The sequence below is a fragment of the Hordeum vulgare genome, chromosome 2H, assembly GCF_904849725.1.
Source record: "Hordeum vulgare subsp. vulgare chromosome 2H, MorexV3_pseudomolecules_assembly, whole genome shotgun sequence".
Taxonomy (NCBI): domain Eukaryota; kingdom Viridiplantae; phylum Streptophyta; class Magnoliopsida; order Poales; family Poaceae; genus Hordeum; species Hordeum vulgare.
Window position 1 is genome coordinate 594,805,797 of NC_058519.1, and position 20,619 is coordinate 594,826,415.

The window sequence follows — 20,619 nt, forward strand, 5'->3', positions numbered from 1 at the left end:
AAAGGAGGTGTTTGTTGTCTCATCATGAGTACAAAACCTACACTTCTTGCTTCCTTGTCAATTGCAATGGGCGAGGTTGTCTTTGCTTAGGAAACATCCCTTTGAATATATCACATGAAAATTTTAACTTTTAGTGGAATCTTTGACCTTGAACTTTCTTGTTATTATCCACTAGGACCTCCGAATGTGTAAGCGCACAATACATTGAATCGATTGTTAATGAACCAGATGTAGTGAGGTTTCAGCGAAACACGTCCCGTCCTTCTGTCAAGTTAATCAATTCCAAGCGGGATACCAGATTTTACCATGACATAAGACGAGGGCCAATCAAATCCCACATGAAAACAATATCTGATGGGAATGAACTGAGCACTTGCGCAAGAGTATCATTATTATGATGGACAATATGGTACAAAGCTGGATATTGTTCTCGCAGGCCGGTATTGCCAAACTGGTTGTCGTGTCAAAAAGGAATCAATGATCCGTCCTTTGTCACGAAAGAACGAAAAAGATGTTTCTTCGCCGCCATTAGACCAGCCAAAAAATGCGAGTCACCGGATTTCCCATAGGCCTAGGGACACCGCTTTTTGGCTAAGATACTTATTTTGTAGGAGGTTTTGTCAAACGTCATCCTCAGTAAGTAGTTTGACAACCATTCACTATTTAAGGCATCATTCTTGACATGTAGGTCATGATGTCAAGTCCGCCTTGGTCTTTAGGCCTACATACCATGCTCCAATTGGCCATCATGTACCTTTTCTTTACATTGTCCCCTTGTTAAAAGAATCTAGATTTGAAATAATCCAGCCTCTGCAAGACCCTTTTTGGGAGTTAGAAAAAATAAAGTGTACAGAGAACCATATTTGTGAGAACATAGTTGATCAAGACCAATTGTCCTCCAACAAAGAGCAACTTGCCTTTCTAGCTTCTCAAGCGTTTCTCCAAGCGCTTTTATACATGTTTCCACTCTGCATTGCCGATAACGAATCGGAATTCCCAAATATTTAATTAATAATTGGCCTTGCGCACAACCAAATAGACATGCGTAATGAGCCGCCACCTTACTGTCTTCTTGTGAGCAGAATAATTCGCTTTTATGGAAGTTGATTTTAAGTCTTAACATTTTCTCAAATGCTGAAAGCAATAGTTTCAGGTTTCGAGCATTATCCAGGTCATGTTTCATAAAAAGAATTGTACCGTCAGCATATTACAGAATAGAGAGGCCACCATCCACAAGGTGTGGCACTACTCCTCTAATCTGACTGTCCTGCTTGGCGCGATCAATTAGAATAGACAACATGTCAACATCAATGTTAAAAAACATTGGAGACATATGGGGTCACCCTGCCATAGTCCTTTTCTATCTAAAAGTACTGACCTAGGTCATCATTGAATTTAATAACCACACTACATCAAGTAACAAAATTTTGGATCCACTCGCGCCATGTATCAAAGAATCCCTTTATTCTTAGAGCATGTTGAAGGAACGACCATTTGACCTTGTCATAGGCTTTTTTGAAGTAAATCTTAAAAACTACTTCACTCATGTTTTTTCGGTGCATCTCATGAAAGGTCTCATGTAAAATCACTACTCCGTCGAGTATATTTCTACCTTGCATGAATGGTGTTTGAGATGGCCGGATAACATGGTCAGCAACTGAATTAAGCCTATTAGTAGACACTTTGATGAAAATCTTGAACCTGATATTAAGGATACATATGGGTCCATTCTGCTGGATTCGCTCATCATCCTTAGTTTCTGGCAATAAAACTATCTTGCCAAAATTTAGCCTGAATAGGTCAAGTTGGACAGCATGAAGACAACTGAACAACTCCAATAGGTCATTCTTGATGACATCCCAGAAATTTTGATATAATTCTGCAAGGAAGCCATCACAACCTGGAGCATTGTTATGTTTCATTTGGAACACCGCAGCTCTAACCTCCTCCTCACAGAAAGGTGATGTAAGGATATTGTTCTCTTTTGCTGTGACTTATGTAATATCACCTATTCGGGTCTCATCAATAGTGAAATTCCCTTCGTCTGGTGCCCCAAACAGAGATTTGTAGTATTTGGTGATATAATTTTTGAGCTATACGTGACCTTTGGTCCGCCCCTCGTCTTATTGGAGACTAAAAATACATTTATTCCTATGCCAACCACCGGTATTATTGTCTCCCTTCAAGACGAAGTCAACTTTGGATCTTTGGTAATATTTCATTTCCTCTTCTTGCATAAGACATGCTATCTTCTCATTAGTTCAAATTTTCAATTCAATCTCTTGTTGCGACAAGATGCGAGTCCCTGCAATTTTGTCGAGGTCGTCAATAATGGTCGAGAGAAGTTGCTTTTCTTTTTTTACAGTCCATTGGTGTGTTTCGCTCATCCAGAGATGTATTTTCTTGTGGCCCTTATTATAAAGTCTCATCTCTAAATAGTTGTGTAACCAACAACGGTCCTCTACCATACATTCTTGATTATGTCTGCAAAGCCTTCTCGGTACAACCATCCCAATTCAAATTTGAAAGGGCAGCGAGCGGACGGGATTGTAGAATTAGAATCAAGAATGATGGGTGCATGATCCGATAGTACCTCTACGCGCTCTATGGTCCGTACAGTTACCAGAGGAAATGTTAGATCCATTCGGATCCATGAGTAGCGTGTCAAGCTTTTCGTATGTTGGCACATAACGGTTATTGTCCCAAGTGAATTCTCTCCCGGACATACTGGATTCCCAAAGATTCAAACTATCAATTACATTATTGAATAGGAAAGGCCAGTGAGTGTCAAAGTGGTCATTACTTTTCTCTTCTTGGTACCTAAGAAAGTTAAAGTCCCCTCCAATAAGCATTGGACGGAGGTAATTATTAGCCAGGTTCACCAATTCCCGAAGAAAAGCGGATTTATGCGCATCTTGAGTGCCAAAGCGGTCATTACTTTACATGGTGACCAGGCACCATGTAAAATTATCAATTATGTTTTGAAGGTGGAGTTTCATGTGAAAATCACCAATCAAAAAGGCTAACAAGTCCATGGTTATGGTTTTTATCCCAAGTAAGATTTTTTAGGACCTTCCACGTGTTGTTAGACTATGCCAGGTGAAGTCGAAACCACCTGATAAGTTATCTAGCACTATGAGAAACATAGTTTTGGTGTGCATATTGTTTCTTAGTGATGCCATGTTTTTGGTGTAGATATTTTGTTATTCTCATTTGTAGACACCGTAAGATTTAAGAAATTTGGACAGTACGTAATTCAATTTTCTTGTTTGTTCTAATTAACTTATTTCTACTATCTTTAGGAGGTCCGAGGATAAGAACTTGAATAACAACCTTAATAATATAATACTTAGTTATGTGATGTGTGCTTTATTACTGTCATTTGAGACACTTTCATTTGGATTAATTTTAAGAAACCTCATGTTTACTCTTGTTTAATAGTAGAAACAATGTTATTATCATTTGTAGGCATTATAAAATTTAAGAATTCAGACAACACGTAATTCATTTTAATACTTGTTGTATTATATTATATTTTACTACCTATTCATATCTACAAATATCTAAGGTTTTTGTGAATATGCATGTATGTTTAGGCAGTGGGATACTTGGTGTTGCTCATCACAATCAGCCAAGATATGATGGTTGCCATCAATAGGGCCGACAACAAGAACCTAAATAACAAGCTTGATTGTTTGTATGTTCTGTTGATGTAAAATGAATTGTACTCATTCCTAACGGTGATGTGTGGTATATTTTGTCAATCTATATTGTAAGTTACCATTTTTAGAGGATTTTATCAACTGCTTTGTTGTACATATACATACAGATGGCTGCATACTGGTTGAACTTTTTAATTTTATACACTTTGCAATTACTTCCTCTTGGTCCAAAATTGGCATTCATGATCTTTTTAAAGCACTGTGCAAAAAATGTACTCAACGACGACGTGCTTAACGACGACGACGATGTTAAAGAAATGAGGCTTAAAGAAATGGGCTAATGTGCTCAACGACGATGAATTTTGTGACGAAAAATAGTATCCACGTAGGCAGCCACGTCATTCGAATTGGTCAATGAAAAATCCTACGTGGCGTTAGTCGATGATGGTTTGTTCCATCACAATGGATTAGGCCTCGGCAAATCCATGATGGAGAAGAACCAGCTGGGGTAGAGCCATGACAGACAAGAACCATCATGTAATTTCGGACCCATGACAGTTTTACACCGATCCTTGACAGATCATATCTGTCATGTAATAACAAATTTCTTGTAGTGCAGGACATGCACACGAAAGTCACAGTTTCCAGCCTCAAAATCCAACCCATGCTCACCCACATAGTCACTGTCATGTTTATGTTTAGCCAAGTCTGAAAGACATCTACTGTTCCAAAACACGTCTCTCATGTGAAAACTGAGGTCGGGGTGGACATCTTCGCCTTCTTGGACGTTTTTTTGTTTCTTTTTTTAGGAATGTGATTTAGATTTAACATTCCTCATAAAAGAGACAACCCACGTTGTGCAGTCACAAAACATGGATCCAGGACTTTCTTCATCCAATTCAACTTCGGTAACCACACCAATCAAGTAGGAAAGAAGCAAACCATCATATATGGAATCCACCTCTTCCCCCTCCTCGATTTGAGGGTTAGGCAAGGTACTCAAAGATTTTGGAGAAACCTTTAAACGATCGATCTCCGTATGTTTTAGCACCCCCATCGACAAGCTCCCCTCATTATCATTCTTTCCATAGAGACACCAACGTTATTTAAGGTAGAAGAAATACGTGTGTCCGAAAAGGAAATAAATGATTTTACTCATGATGTACGTGGCATGGAGTCGAAATTGTGTGCAACTTGACAGCACATTGCCTTGTCCAAAGAGCACTTGTTGGTTGGAGAAGAGCGATCAACATGGATGGGGTGACGACTACTACGTCGAAGGGGAGTGGGCATCCCTCCCGACATAGGAGCCATTAGTGCATCCAGGCGGACCATCGGTGACGTTGGAGCAGCAAATGGCATGACAATCATGGTTGGCAAGGTCGATGGAGTAGGTCTTGTATGTAACATAATAGGTCTAGGATGTATATGATTGCCTACTACTACGTCGACAGAAACCTTCTGTCATCTCTTGAGCTTGCGTTGATTTTTCCCTTGAAGAGGAAAGGGTGATGCAGCACATGAGCAGTAAGTATTTCCCTCAGTTTGAGAACCAAGATATCAATCGAGTAGGAGAATCTCGTCAAGTCCAGAGTACCTGCACAAACACAAAGAGCTTGCACCCAACGCTATGAAGGGGTTGTCGATCCCTTCAAGATTGATTGCCAAGTGAGATCTGAAGGCGGAAAGTGCAACAAAGTAAAAGAGTAAGGCTGAAAATATGGTGTGGAGTAGACCCAGGGGCCATAGTGCTCACTAGAGGCTTCTCTCAAAATAGCAAATATTACGGTGGGTGAACAAATTACTGTCGAGCAATTGATAGAAGCGCGCAAAGTCATGACGATATCTAAGGCAATGATCATACATATAGGCATCACGTCCGAGACAAGTAGACCGATACTTTCTGCATCTACTACTATTACTCCACACATCGAGCGCTATCCAGCATGCATCTAGTGTATTGAGTTCATGACGAACAGAGTAATGCCTTAAGCAAGATGACATTATGTAGAGGGATATAATCTCAAACCAATGATGAAAACCCCATCTTTTTACCCTTGATGGCAACAACACGATGCGTGCCTCGCTACCCCTTCTGTCACTAGGTGAGGTCACCACACGTTATGAACCCAAAACCAAGCACTTCTCCCATTGCAAGAATCATAGATCAAGTTGGCCAAACAAAACCCACAACTCGAAGAGAATTACAAGGATACAAAATCATGCATATAAGAGATCAGAAGAAACTCAAATAAGATTCATAGATAATCTGATCATAAATCCACAATTCATCGGATCTCGACAAACACACCGCAAAAGAAGATTACATCGGATAGATCTCCATGAAGATCATGAAGAACTTTGTATTGAAGATCCAAGAGACATAAGAAGCCATCTAGCTACTAGCTATGGACCCGTAGGTGTTGGAAATATGCCCTAGAGGCAATAATAAAATGGTTGTTATCATATTTCCTTGTTCATGATAATCGTCTATTGTTCATGCTACAATTGTATTAACAGGAAACAATAATACATGTGTGAATAAATAGATCACAATGTGTCCCTAGCAAGCCTCTAGTTGGCTAGCTCGTTAGTCAATAGATGATCATGGTTTCCTGATCATGGGCATTGGATGTCATTGCTAACGGGATCACATCATTGGGAGAATGATGTGATGGACAAGACCCAATCCTAAGCATATCACTAGATCGTATTGTTCGTATGCTAAAGCTTTTCTAATGTCAAGTATCTTTTCCTTCGACGTGAGATTGTGCAACTCACGGATACCGTAGGAGTGCTTTGGGTGTACCAAACGTCACAACGTAACTGGGTGACTATAAAGGTGCACTACGGGTACCTCCGAAAGTGTCTGTTGGGTTGGTACGAATCGAGATCGGGATTTGTCACTCCGTGTGACGGAGAGGTATCTCTGGGCCCACTCGGTAGAACATCATCATGAGCTCAATGTGACTAAGGAGTTAGTCACACGATGACGTGCTACGGAACGAGTAAAGAGACTTACCGGTAACGATATTGAACAAGGTATTGGTATACCGACGATCGAATCTCGGGCAAGTTCTATACCGACAGACAAAGGGAATTGTATACGGGATTGATTGAATCCTTGACATCGTGGTTCATCCGATGAGATCATCGTGGAGCAAGTGGGAGCCACCATGGGTATCCAGACCCCGCTGATGGTTATTGGCCAGAGAGGTGTCTCGGTCATGTCTGCTTGTCTCCCGAACCCGTAGGGTCTACACACTTAAGGTTCGGTGACGCTAGGGTTATAGGGAATTGTTATACGAGGTTACCGAAAGTTGTTCGGAGTCCCGGATGAGATCCCGGACGTCACGAGGAGCTCCGGAATGGTCCGGAGGTAAAGATTGATATATAGGACGGATGGTTTCGGACACCGGAAGTGTTTCGGGCATCACCGGTAACGTACCGGGACCACCGGAGGTGGCCCCGGGGGTCCACCGAAAGGGGGCAACGACCCCGGAAGGTAAGGTGGGCCAAGTGGGGGAGGGAACCAGCCCCTAGGTGGGCTGGTGCGCCTCCGCACTCAGCCCAATGCGCAGGGGAGAGAAAAAGGGGGGCAAACCCTAAGCCAGGTGGGCCTAAGGCCCACCAGGGGTGCGCCACACCCCTCCTCCCCCCTTGGCCGCCGCACCAGCCCCATCTAGGGCTGCCCCCCCAGGAGGGGGAAACCCTCAAGGGGGCGCAGCCCCTCCCTTCCCCTATATATACCGGGCACTTTTGGCCATTGGGAGATAGACTTTTCCCTCTCTCTCGGCGCAGCCCTGCCCTTCTTCCTCCTCCTCTCTGCCGGTGCTTGGCGAAGCCCTGCCGGGAGACCTCGTCTCTCCATCGACACCACACCGTCGTGCTGCTGGAGTTCTTCCCCAACCTCTCCCTCCGCCTTGCTGGATCAAGGTGTGGGAGACGTCACCGGGCTGCACGTGTGTTGAACGCGGAGGTGCCGTAGTTCGGCACTAGATCGGAATCGCTGCGAGTACGACTCCATCAACCGCGTTCTAGCAACGTTTCCTCTTAGCGATCTTCAAAGGTATGAAGATGCTCTTACCCCTCTCTCGTTGCTGGTCTCTCCATAGGAAGATCTGAATATGCGTAGGAAAATTTTGAATTTATGCTACGTTACCCAACAGTGGCATCCGATCCAGGTTTTCTATGCGTAGATTCTATGCACGAGTCGAACATAAAAGTTGTGGGAGATGATTTGTTAATTTGCTTGCCGCTACTAGTCTTATTCTTTTCCATAGAATACGTATCACCTACACATACCTGAAATTCGTAGGAGCACTGAGATGTGTGTGAAATTCATACGAGCCTAGTCCTCTACGACCTCTCAATTGTCTTAATATTTGGAAACTTGTTTAGTGTTAGAATTTTCATCACCGCGGGTTGGGGTCCATGCATGCTTTTGACAGCTTTTACCAGAGCTACGTGCACATTTATTCCCTCCCATGTCTTTTTCTATTTCATCTTTTAATCTTAATCTACTATTTCTTTTGAACCTAAAGTAAAAATTAAGTTTTATTTGAATATTTGTGTTTATGATGATGAAAACTTCCAAACAACTCCAATCTTAAATACATAAAAAAATAGAAAAATAATATGACTTTCATATATTCAAATTTCATAATCGTGACATTAAGTTTTACCAAGTTTATCAAATTTTACGAAGTTTCATATGATTTTAGGGTTTTAGTGTTCTAGGCTTAGGATTTAGGGTTTCACTTTTTGAAACCTGCTAAATTATTATCAATCCATCATTTTCAAATAATTGAAACTTGCACGACTACCCGATTTGTCTCCTGGATCACAAAGTCGTTGGATTCCGCACGAAGGCACATCAAATTTTAAGTTTCACTTTGTGAAATTTACAATTTATATCAAGTTTATGTAAACTTCAAGAATTTTCTAAAACCCATCAAAACATATTCAAAATGGATCTTATTTGAAAGCCCTCATAAAAAAACATGAATGTGCAAGCAAAATATAAAATGGAGTTTTGGTTTAAAAGTTATAATTGATTCAAGTGTTAAAGGAAAAACCATGGGTCGTGGGATGGGTGGAGCTGAAAAACCTGTGAAAAGATTCACGCATAGACCCCATCTAAGGTGATTAATGGATAAAACACATACAAGACCAAACTAGTTTTTGAATCACGAGGCAATCGGACAACCGCAAATCTATGTGCCACAAATCCTCACCCCACAATACTTTATTTTGGGAAATTTGTTCGAATTAGCAGTGTAGCCTAAACTTTGTTTCTTACTTCATGGTAATTGAATAGTTTTGTGTCTCGTTAACTACAAAAGGGACCACATCGTTCAAAAATAATTTTGCATTCCACTCTTTTCATAAAAGTGTGTGAGATATACGTGGACCAGAATTTTACAATTGCTAAAATGGTCGAGTCACTTTAGCAACCGAGGTTCAAAATTTGGTTGGATGTGGATTTGCAAGATCAATGCAATACCTTGAGAGGCATGTTACACAAAATTGTTGCGGGAGAGGGCTCTATGTTCCTAGGTGAAAATTCAATAAATCTAGAATGTTCATTGTGAAAACCATATATGAGCAGCTATCATCGGTTGCTTTGCACATATCCCATTAGCATATGCGAAAAGCAAGGTTCCAATGGATATCAAAGCATGGTTGCCCCTAATGTGGTATAGTGCTATTGCTACTAAAGATAAGGACATGAATGTGTGTGTGTGAGTGAGTGAGTGAGAGAGAGCCCTTTTAGTTAATGTGGACTCTAAAATACATTAATACAAAAATGCATGAAAAGATCTACGAGGATTAGAACCCCTAACACATGCTTCCCCAAGCCCATCGCCCTTGCTGGTGGCCACTCTAGCCCGGTTGTTAGGGCATATTTCTCCTAAGTGGTTTTAGTGATTGATAACAATTGTTGTGCGGACTAATCTTGTGTCCTGAGCATTTCAGAATATTCTCCTTTAGGCACAAGATGACTCGACGCCCCTCGGAGGATCTCGAAGACGGATTTTGTTCTGCATTTCTCTTCCTAGTTTGAGTCACAGGAAAGTCTTCGTACCAAGAGGGGGTCCGCGTCGGAAAGGTTTGGGTGGAATCTTCACGCACACACCTCATGCACCCACCCATATTTTAGCCTCAATGGAGCACCATTGTATTTTCCTTGCCTATGTGAAAAGGGGTAAGCGGTAGTATCGCTGTCCCAGCGGTAGTACCGCTCTCAGAGAGGTACTACCGTCCCAGGTGTGGTAGTAAACTTTTACTACCGCTCCAGGAGCGGTACTACCGCCCGAAGAATGGTAGTAGTTTTTTTCTACCGCTCCAAGGGCGGTACTACCGCCCTCAGTGCGGTAGTATTATTTTACTACCGCACCGACGGACCTTTTCTCGCATACTTTCCCACGGAGGGGGTGGCGCGGTAGTACCCCCCGGTACTATCGTGGTTGGTGAGGAGCTCAGCGGTAGTACCGCTCCCTGGAGCGGTAGTACCGCTCTGGGAAGCGGTAGTACCGCTTGAGGAGCGGTAGTACCGCTCGTGCATTTATGTGGTAGGTGGGTAATGGTTGGATCTGCCCCACCTACTATATAAATGCATATCCTTCTTCCTTGAGCTCACCTTTGACCTCTCTAAGCTCCATTGTTGCTCACAAGCTCATTTTAGCCCGATCTCTCTCCCTAGCCAATCAATCTTGTTGATTTTCTAGGGATTGCTTGAGAAGGCCTTGATCCACACTTCCACCAAAGGATATTTGATTCCCCCTACTAATCCCTTGCGGATCTTGTTACTCTTGGGTGGTTGAGCACCCTAGACGGTTGAGGTCACCTCGGAGCCACATTCCATTGTGGTGAAGCTCCGTGGTCTTGTTGGGAGCCTCCAAGCTTTGTGTGGAGATTGCCCCAACCTTGTTTGTAAAGGTTCGGTCGCCGCCTTCAAGAGCACCTATAGTGGAATCACGGTACCTTGCATTGTGCGAGGGCGTGAGGAGAATACGGTGGCCCTAGTGGCTTATTGGGGAGCATTGTGCCTCCACACCGCTCCAACGGAGACGTACTTCTTGTCAAAGGGAAGGAACTTCGGTAACACATCCTCGTCTTCATTGGTTCCACTTGTGGTTATCTCTTACCTTTACTTTGTATATGTTGGTGTTGTAGAGTATCTCCTACGTGCTTCGTTACTCGTTACTAAGTAGCATCATATAGGTTGTCCTCCTAGTGCCATGTTAGTGAACCTTTATGATTGCTACTCCATATTTATTTAGAAAAGCTAAAAATTGGTAGTTGCCTATTCACCCCCCTCTAGTCAAACATATTGATACTTTCAATTGGTATCAGAGCCTCGTCTCTTTATTAAGGGTTTCACCACCCGAAGAGTATGGAAGGCGAAGAGGGAATTCCCCATGGGAAACCCGAGGCCATGGACTTGACTTCGGTCACAAGGGACGACTTCAATACGGCTATGGACGCCCTCAAGACGTCCTTGACAAACGAAGTCAAGACCATGCTTAAAGAGTTAATTGAGGGATTTAAAAGTCCACCCGAACCGGCGTTAGTGGTTAAACCCACCATCACCGATTCGGAGGCCAATTCCTCTAAGGAAGCGGCTAAAGGTATGCGACCTTCCTCATCTCACGAAAAGGATGGGACTGGAACCTATGCCTCAGTTCCACCTCCCATGGTCTATGGAGGACCCGTTCCCACACCGCGTCTTAATCCTGTTGGTCCTCCTCCTAAGCTTGTTAAGGGTGATTTTGCTAACTGGGTGTTTTCTATTAAGTCTCGTTTGAATCAGAGCTCAACAAACTTATGGAGAATCATCGAGCAAGGCTTCTATCCTCATGACCCAAGCAACCTCACTCCAAGAGAAGAAGCGGACAATCAATATAATCACTCCGCGTTGTTCATCTTACAGTCCGCAGTACCACTTGAAGATCTTCCTCACTTGCGCCCCTTCCCTCTGGCCAAGGACTGTTGGGAGCACATTATGGTGCTATACAAGGGAAGCTCTAGCATTCAACGGTCAAACTATGAAGTGATACTTGATCAGGCTGATGAGTTTGTAATGAAGGAAGATGAGGACCCTCGTGATCTCTATCGGAGGGTGACTGCTATTGTTGTTGCTCTCAAGGATCATGGGAGCAAGGATGTGGATGACACATGGGTCAAGCGCAAGTTTCTTAAGGCCATCATGCCTTTCAACAAAGCCATGTCATCAGTCATTCACCAACGACCAGATTTCCACTCGTTGTCTTCGAGTGAGGTGTTGGATGAATTCATTGCAATGTCAATCATGAACGAGACCGCTGACAATGCACTTGCTCGAGTTCGATCAAAGACAGCTTCGCCTAACCTTGCTTTGAAGGCAAAGGCTGCTTCTGAAGAAGAAGAGGAGGATGAAGAAGAGGAGAGCTGCCCAGAAGACACTAAGTATGCTTATCACGAGCACATGGCTCTTGCGTCAAGGCAATTCTAGGGCAACAAGAGGAACTCAAGACCCAACTTCACCAAGAACAACTCAAGTGGGTTCAAACCCAAGCAACGAGTGAGGACATGCTATAACTGTGGTAATGTGAGCCATTTCATGGCGGAATGTACTTATGAGAAGAGGGAAGACAATGGAGGAAAGCTCATTCGCAAGGACAAAACAAAGTCATTCCCAAGCAAGAACAACTTTGTCAAGAAACCCCATCCAAAGGGTATGGTGGCACTTGAAGAGTACCCCTCCGATGATGATGATGATGATATGGTGGCAACTGCGACTGTCGCCATTCCCACTTCTTCTTCCAAGAAGGTGTCCCTCTTCAACGCCCCCAATGATAATCACATCGCCAAGTGCCTCATGGCTAAAGGTATCACTCAGGTAACACCCAACATTAAGACCAACATCACTAGTGCTCCCTCATTGTTGAACTGTGTTGATGATAGTGATGTTGTGGAACTTAATGAGCATGACCTTGACAAATTTCTATGTACTATCAAAGGAGAAACCAAGAGGCACTTTGTTGCCCTTTTGGAACAATTGGGTGAGGCTAATGACCTCATCGAGTCTCATGAGGAGACCATCTCCGAGATGCAAGGTCATAGTCGTGACTATGCCGACGAGATTGCTGAACTTTCTATTGCTCTAGAAACAGAGCGCACTCTTTGTTTGGCTCCTGAGGAGTCATACAACAATGACTGCGCTAAATTGCAAAAGAAACTAGATCATGCTACTGTTCTTACTCGTATGCTTAAGTCTGAAAAGGATGCTCTTGGGGTTGACCATGACAGACTCAAAATGGAGTTTGACACACTTGACAAGGCTCACAAGGCCTTGAAAGGTAGTCATTTCTCCCTGAAAGAGTCTCATGATGAACTTCAAGCAAAGCTTACCAAGGAAATCTCTACTTGTCCTCCTTTTGATTTAATTGATAATGCTTGTACAACTAACCCTTGTTGTGAGCATGTACATCTTGTGGAGGAAAATGCCAAGTTAAAGGCTAAACTTGAGAAGGGCCTTGTGTCATGCATCCAAGGCAAGAAGAGCCTGAACAACCTTTTGAGCAATCAAAAGGGTGTGGTAGGAAAGGAGGGGCTTGGACTTACATCTATGTCTAAGAGAAAAGGAAAGAACAGGAACAACAGATCCCCCACCCTCATGGACATCTTTGTCAAAGAGGGCGAAGGGACTCAGGAGGTGAACAGGAACAAGGTGCAAAATGGGAGCATCAAGAAGGGCAAAACCATCCCTACCAACACGGCCGGCAAACTAAATCCTTCCTATGTTTTACGTCGTGCTGGTGATGGGCATGTTTATGCCAGATTTATTGGTTCTTACTATGAGTACATTGAATGTGATATTTGGGTTCCTAAGACCCTTGTCTCTAACGTTAAAGGACCCATTCAAAAATGGGTACCTAAAACCAAGCCTTGATCTATTGCAGGAGTTTGCTTCCGGAGGGGTGTCATGGTTGCTCGATAGTGGAGCAACAAATCATATGACCGGAAGCAAGGACTTAGTGGTGGATGTGCATCCTTCCCCATCTATGCCCACCCATGTCCAATTCGCCGATGCATCATTGTCAAAGGTATTGGGATTTGGTAAGGTGGTCATCTCTCAAGAGTTATCTATTGAGAAGGTCATGCTTGTTGAGTCCCTTGCTTATAATTTACTTTGAGTTCAGCAACTTGCAATCATGGGCTTCTCCACATTCTTTAATCTTGATACTGTGGTCCTTTTGTGGAGCAAGACTCTTAAAGTAGCCTATGTTGGACATGTCGAAAATGGTCTCTATGTGGTGAACTTTTCAAAGCGACCCACTAAGACTGCGACATGTCTAATGGCTAAAGTTGATGTGGGCTGGCTTTGGCATCACCGACTAGCCCATGTCAATATGAGATCTTTGCAAAGTCTCCTTAAAGGGGACCATATTCGTGGACTAACAAATGTGATTTTTGCCAAAGATCGTGCTTGCAGTGCCTATATTGAAGGAAAAATCCATGAGACTGCTCATCGTCCAACGACTCTCATTTACACTAAGAGACCGTTGGAGCTCCTTCATATGGATCTCTTCGGTCCTCCATCATTTGATAGTCTTGGGGGCAAAAAGTACTGCTTGGTGATTGTTGACGATTACTCAAGATACACCTGGGTATATTTCTTCAAAAGGAAGAGTGAAACTCAACAAACTGTCATCAACTTTGCTAATGAAGCTCAACGTCAACATGAAGCAAAGATCTTAATGATTAGAAGTGACAACGGCACCGAGTTCAAGAACTACACCTTGGATGAGTTTCTAGGTGATGAGGGAATAAAACATCAATATTCAGCACCATATACCCCTCAACAAAATGGCGTGGCAGAAAGGAAGAACCGGACCTTGATAGACGCTGCAAGAACAATGATGGCGGAATTCAAATCTCCATATAACTTTTGGGCAGAGGCCATCAACACAGCATGTCATGCGTCCAATCGGCTCTATATCCGCAAAGGCTTGAACAAGACCCCATATGAGATTCTCACCGGAAACAAACCCAATCTCAAGTACTTCCGGGTATTCGGGTGTAAGTGTTTCATTCTCAAGAAAGGTGCACGTTTAGCTAAATTTGATTCTAGAGCACATGAGGGCATCTTTGTTGGTTATGCTACAAACTCTCATGCTTACCGTGTCCTCAACAAGTCCACCGGACTCATTGAGGAGACGTGTAACGTGGAGTTTGATGAAAATAATAGCTCCCAAGTGGAGCAAAGTGGTCTATGTGATGTAGGTGATGAAATTCCTCCCCAAGCCATAAGAAGAATGGGGATTGGTCAAATACTCCCCATTGAGGAACCCCTTGTGGCCGAAGGAGAAGGACAATGCTCTACTCAAGTGGAGCCATCATCCTCACAAGTCCCACACGCTTCCGATGAACAAAGAGAAGACCCTCAACAAGTTGAACAAACTCAAGATCAAGACCAAGTGCCTAAAGATGGTGATGTGCCCCATGAAGTTCAAGCACTCACCCAAGGTTCCGAACCGGCTCAAGATCAAGATCAAGTGCAACCACATGATCCAGACCAAATAGAAGCACAATATAGAGATCAAGAGCAACCACAAGAACAAGGACAAACTAGTGAACCTGCTCAAGACGAAGATCAAGTTGATCAGGAATATGTCTCTCAATTCCCTTCTGCGGCGCCTAAACGGGGTACTGGTGCCAAGGGAAGATCAAAACGCAAGGGCACACAAAGCAATCAAGTCGATGTTCCCCAGTTATCCAATGAAGAACTCTTGGAGCGTCGCGCAACCAAGATTGCGAACAAGCTGAGAGTCAAGTCACATCTTATGAAGAATTTACTTGGTAGTTTGAAAAAGGGAGTATCCACTCGTCAACAAATTTGGAATTATTGTGAGCATCACACGTTTGTTTCGTATTGTGAGCCTCAACAGGTACAGGAAGCGCTCGATGATGAGGATTGGCTTATGGCCATGCATGAAGAACTCAACAATTTCGAGCGCAATCAAGTCTGGGATTTAGTGCCAAGGCCAACGGAGGAACATAATGTCATCGGGACCAAATGGATCTTCAAAAACAAGCAAGATGCCAATGGGATTGTGATTTGAAACAAGGCAAGATTGGTGGCTCAAGGCTACTCCCAAGTCGAGGGTATCGACTACGGTGAAACCTTTGCCCCTGATGCTCGTTTAGAATCTATTCGCATGATGCTTGCATTTGCTTCTCATCATAATTTCAAATTACAACAAATGGATGTGAAAAGTGCCTTTCTTAATGGTCCTTTAAATGAGTTGGTATATGTCAAACAACCCCCGGGATTCGAACATCCCAAGCTCCCCAATTATGTGTACAGACTTAATAAGGCACTCTATGGCCTTAAACAAGCCCCACGTGCGTGGTATGAGTATCTTACTGAGTTATTACAAGATCGTGGGTTTGAAATTGGGAAGATTGATCCCACTCTTTTTACTAAGAGGGTCAAAGGGGATTTTTTCATATGCCAACTATATGTTGATGACATCATTTTTGGTTCTCCTAACGAATCTTTCAGTGAAGAATTTTCTGCACTAATGACCGAGAAATTTGAGATGTCTATGATGGGTGAGTTGAAGTTCTTCCTCGGGTTCGAGATCAAACAAGGATTAGAAGGGACTTTCATTAAACAAGCCAAATATACTCAAGACATGCTCAAAAGTTTGAGTTAGAGGATGTCAAGCCGGTCAAGTTTCCCATGCCAACACGATGTAAGCTTGACAGTGATCCCAATGGTAAAGCAGTGGATCAAAAGGTATATCGCTCCATGATTGGATCCCTCCTTTATCTTTGTGCATCTAGACCTGATATCATGTTGAGTGTAGGGATTTGTGCACGGTTTCAATCCGCACCAGAGGAGAGTCATTACATGGCTGTCAAACGAATCTTTTGACATTTGGCTCATACCCCAAACTTTGGTCTATGGTATCCCAAAGGAGCAAACTTTAACCTAGTAGGCTATTCTGACTCAGATTGGGCAGGCGACAGTGTGGAGAGGAAGTCAACCTCTAGAGGATGCCAATTCCTTGGTCGTTCACTGGTAAGTTGGTCTTCCAAGAAGCAGAACTGTGTATCACTATCCTCCACCGAAGCTGAGTATGTAGCAGTTGCAAGTTGTTGTGCCCAGTTACTATGGATGAGGCAAACTTTAAAGGACTACGGTGTCACCTGTGACAAAGTACCTCTCCTATTTGACAATCAAAGTGCTATCAAGATTTCTCTCAATCCAGTTCAACACAGCAAGACCAAGCACATTGATATTCGTCATCACTTCATTCGTGAATATATCAAGCTAGGTGATATTGAGATTCACTTCATCAACACTGAAGAGCAACTTGCAGATATTTTCACTAAGCCCCTAGATGAAGCAAAGTTCCGGGGCATGAGCTAAATATCATTGATTCAAGTAATGTGGATTGAAACTAAGCACTTTGCACCTCACTCTACATTACATCTTGCTCTAGATGTAGGCATGGACATAGGGGGAGTGTTGTTCTCTCAATGAACTTTCCCTCCCCCCATTATGCATAAATCGATCAAGTCTTTCACTTTGGCCATCACCAAATGGCACTTGTGCTTCAAAGACGAGCTATGGTCATGAACCCAAGGATAATTCTTCGCGGTGTCATACCATTTGTCTCAAACATTGGTGGCCTAGGCCACCGCCCTCTCCCCTGGAGTCTCTGTGTTGTTTCTCTCTCTTCGGTGTGTCCTTGTTTTTGTGTTTTGGTTTCTCTTGGCTTGATCAAGTTTTTTCATCACCTAAGGAGTAGAGAGCTGTTTTTTTTGCCATTTTTGTGACTTCATGCATGGTACTACCGCCCCCAGCACGGTAGTAAAATTTTACTACCGCTGGGGGAGCACTACTACCGCTCACCTTGCGGTACTACGGCCCCCAGCACGGTACTAATTTTTTACTACCGCTGTGGGCGTGGTACTACCGCACGTAGAGCGGTACTACCACGATGACTGTGGTACTACCGCGCCGCCTTGCCCAGGGGACTATTTAAAGGGCCGGGAGGCCTTTCTTTTTCCCCATCTACCCCGAGTTCTTCTCTGTCTCTCTCTCCTCTCCTCAAAAACTGCCGTAGGGCATTGCCGGATCTCCCTATCCGGCCATCGTCCTCCGATTCCGACCGGTGGGACTCTTCCCCACGCGCCATGGACTCCGGTACTGCCCCTCATCTGCAATCTTATGCTTTGTTCGTTGATTCCTTCTAGGGATAGGGCATATGGACTCATAGCATCGTGATTGGGAGTTCATGGTAGCTTTTTGGGTAATATGATTCTTTGCTTAGGTGTGTGTGTGTGCCTAGGCTTGCTTAAGATCCAGATCTATGGTTTTCTATGTCTACTTCACAAGTTTTTTCCTGTCAAAATTGATTAGATCTGAGATTAGGCCGTCCCGTGCGGTATTACCGCCCCTCGTGGTGTGGTACTACCGCTCGAGGAACGGTAGTAAAATTTTACTACCGCTCCCGAAGCGGTACTACCGCCCTCTGGGCGGTACTACCGCTCCACCTGTGGTACTACCGCTCCCCTTTGTGCACACCCACTGATCTATTGTGTTTTATGAGGTTTTGGGTCGTTCTTGTTCATTGCCTTGACGTGTTTCTCCCTTCTTGCGTGTTTTGTGTGTTGTTTTTGCGTATCCCAGGTGGTGGTTCCCGTCGTTCCAACCCGTCTCGCACTGCCAGCTCCAAGCGACCTTCCTTTGATCCATCTGAAGGCTCCAATGCCCCTAAGCGCTCGTTCAAGAAGCCTGCTCCAAAGAAGCCCTTAGTCAACTGGAACACTATGCCGCTTGCCAAGTTCCCACACCGTCGCAAGGTCAACCCATATGCCAGCAATAGGGAGGAGTCCCCTGGCAGTGAACAGTTTTGGACTCGCGATCAATTCTTAATCTATGAAGACGTGCTCAGATCAAAGAAGAACCTCTATGTCCTGGTGCATTGGATAGATCTTGAACATTTGAGGAAGGACATGACTTATTTTGGGGAGGCCCTTGCTATGGTGGAGCAACTTTAGATTGCAGACCTCATCTCGTTCCACCAGGATTTTGATATTTCCATTGTAGCTCACTTCTTTGCTACAGTGCACTTTCACCATGATGACGCCCGCACTATGACTTGGATGACAAATGGCATGCAACTGACTGCTACGTGGAAAGACTTCATGGATCTTCTTCAGGTTAGGGATGAGGGCCTCACTACTTCTGTTAGCTTGTGCCCCCATGCCAAGGCCCAAGCCGCTCCCAAGGAGAAGCTACTCCCGTACCTCTCTGTGAAGCACACCCCCACTGGCGAGGTATCCTATGTGATGAACCCCTTCTTGGATGTGATGCACCGGATCTTTCGCAACACACTATTTCCCAGGGTTGGCAATAAGGACCAAGTGCACTCCTACCTGGTAGACATGCTCCTCTTTTGTCAGAAAGCGAGGAATCGTCAGTGTCAGCCCCTTGATGTTTCTCATATCATGTGGACTGAACTCTACTCTGCAGTCATTAACCGTAAGGTCCCAATCTACGGTCCATACCTCTTCTATTTTATCAAGGCTACCTGGACCAAGCTATTCCCCGGGGCTGAGTTTCTTGCTCCGGATTGGGTCCACCATGAGCCCATCAAGCTGCGTCAGAAAGAAAAATGGGCCAACACCTCCTCTCGTCAGGCTGCCCCCAGGGATTCTGATGACGATCTGCCAGGCACTGAGGATGAGACCCCTCCAGCGGCTCCTAGACACGGTGAGGGTTCCCACACAGCTACGAAACCGTCTTGGGCCACACGGCTCACTGACAGGATGAAGACCCTGTTCTGTATGCAGGCCAAGGGCCAGTACGCACACATGTTGCTCTGAAGGAGAGTCGCCAGCGCGACAAGTTGATGATGAGGAAGCTTGACTTACCCTTCTCCAACGGTTCTGAGACTGAGATCACCCCCGAGGCGGCATGGATGGAGAAGCATCATCTTCAGTGGGCTGCATCTGAGGAGGAGGAGGACACAGACGATGGCTCCGATGAGGAGTATCGTGATGAGGAGGACACCGACTGATGTTTCTACCACCTGGGTGTTAGGGCTCCTCTCTGCCTTTTTGGTGTTTCGATGCCAAAGGGGGAGAGAGCGTAGGATTTGCTCGTTCGTTCTCTAGTTTTTCTGGTCTAGTGGTTTGAGAAAACTGTGTTCCTTTCGTTCGCTACTTTTGCTTTATGGCTGAGACTGAGTCGTCAGATCCTACTCTTGCTTATCTTTTGTCTCAGTATTATTAGTATTATTATTTTTTGTTTAACCTGTGAGACATAGTATCTTGTGCCAGTATTCCTTTCCTCACATGCTTTGCCATGCTTCAATATTCTTCATCTCTCGTACGTATATAGTAAGGATGGCTTAGTCTATATAATCTAGGGGGAGTGTTCTCTCTGTGGTTAGTTGTTGGTATGCACATACCCAGAGGAAACTACCCCCCTCGTGATATCTTCGAAGTTTGCATATGCCTATCTCTATTTCTTTGTGCAAATCCAACATTGTCATCAATCCACCAAAAAGGGGGAGATTGTTAGGGCATATTTCTCCTAAGTGGTTTTAGTGAGTGATGACAATTGTTGTGCGGACTAATCACGTGTCCTGAGCAGTTCAGAATATTCTCCTTTAGGCACAAGATGACTCGACGCCCCTCGGAGGATCTCGAAGATGGATTTTGTTCTGCATTTCTCTTCCTAGTTTGAGTCATAGGAAAGTCTTCGTACCAAGAGGGGATCCGCGTCGGAAAGGTTTGGGTGGAATCTTCACGCACACACCTCATGCACCCACCCATATTTTAGCCTCAATGGAGCACCATTGTATTTTCCTTGCCTATGTGAAAAGGGGTAAGCGGTAGTACCGCAGGCACAGCGGTAGTACAGCTCTCAGAGCGGTAGTAAATTTTA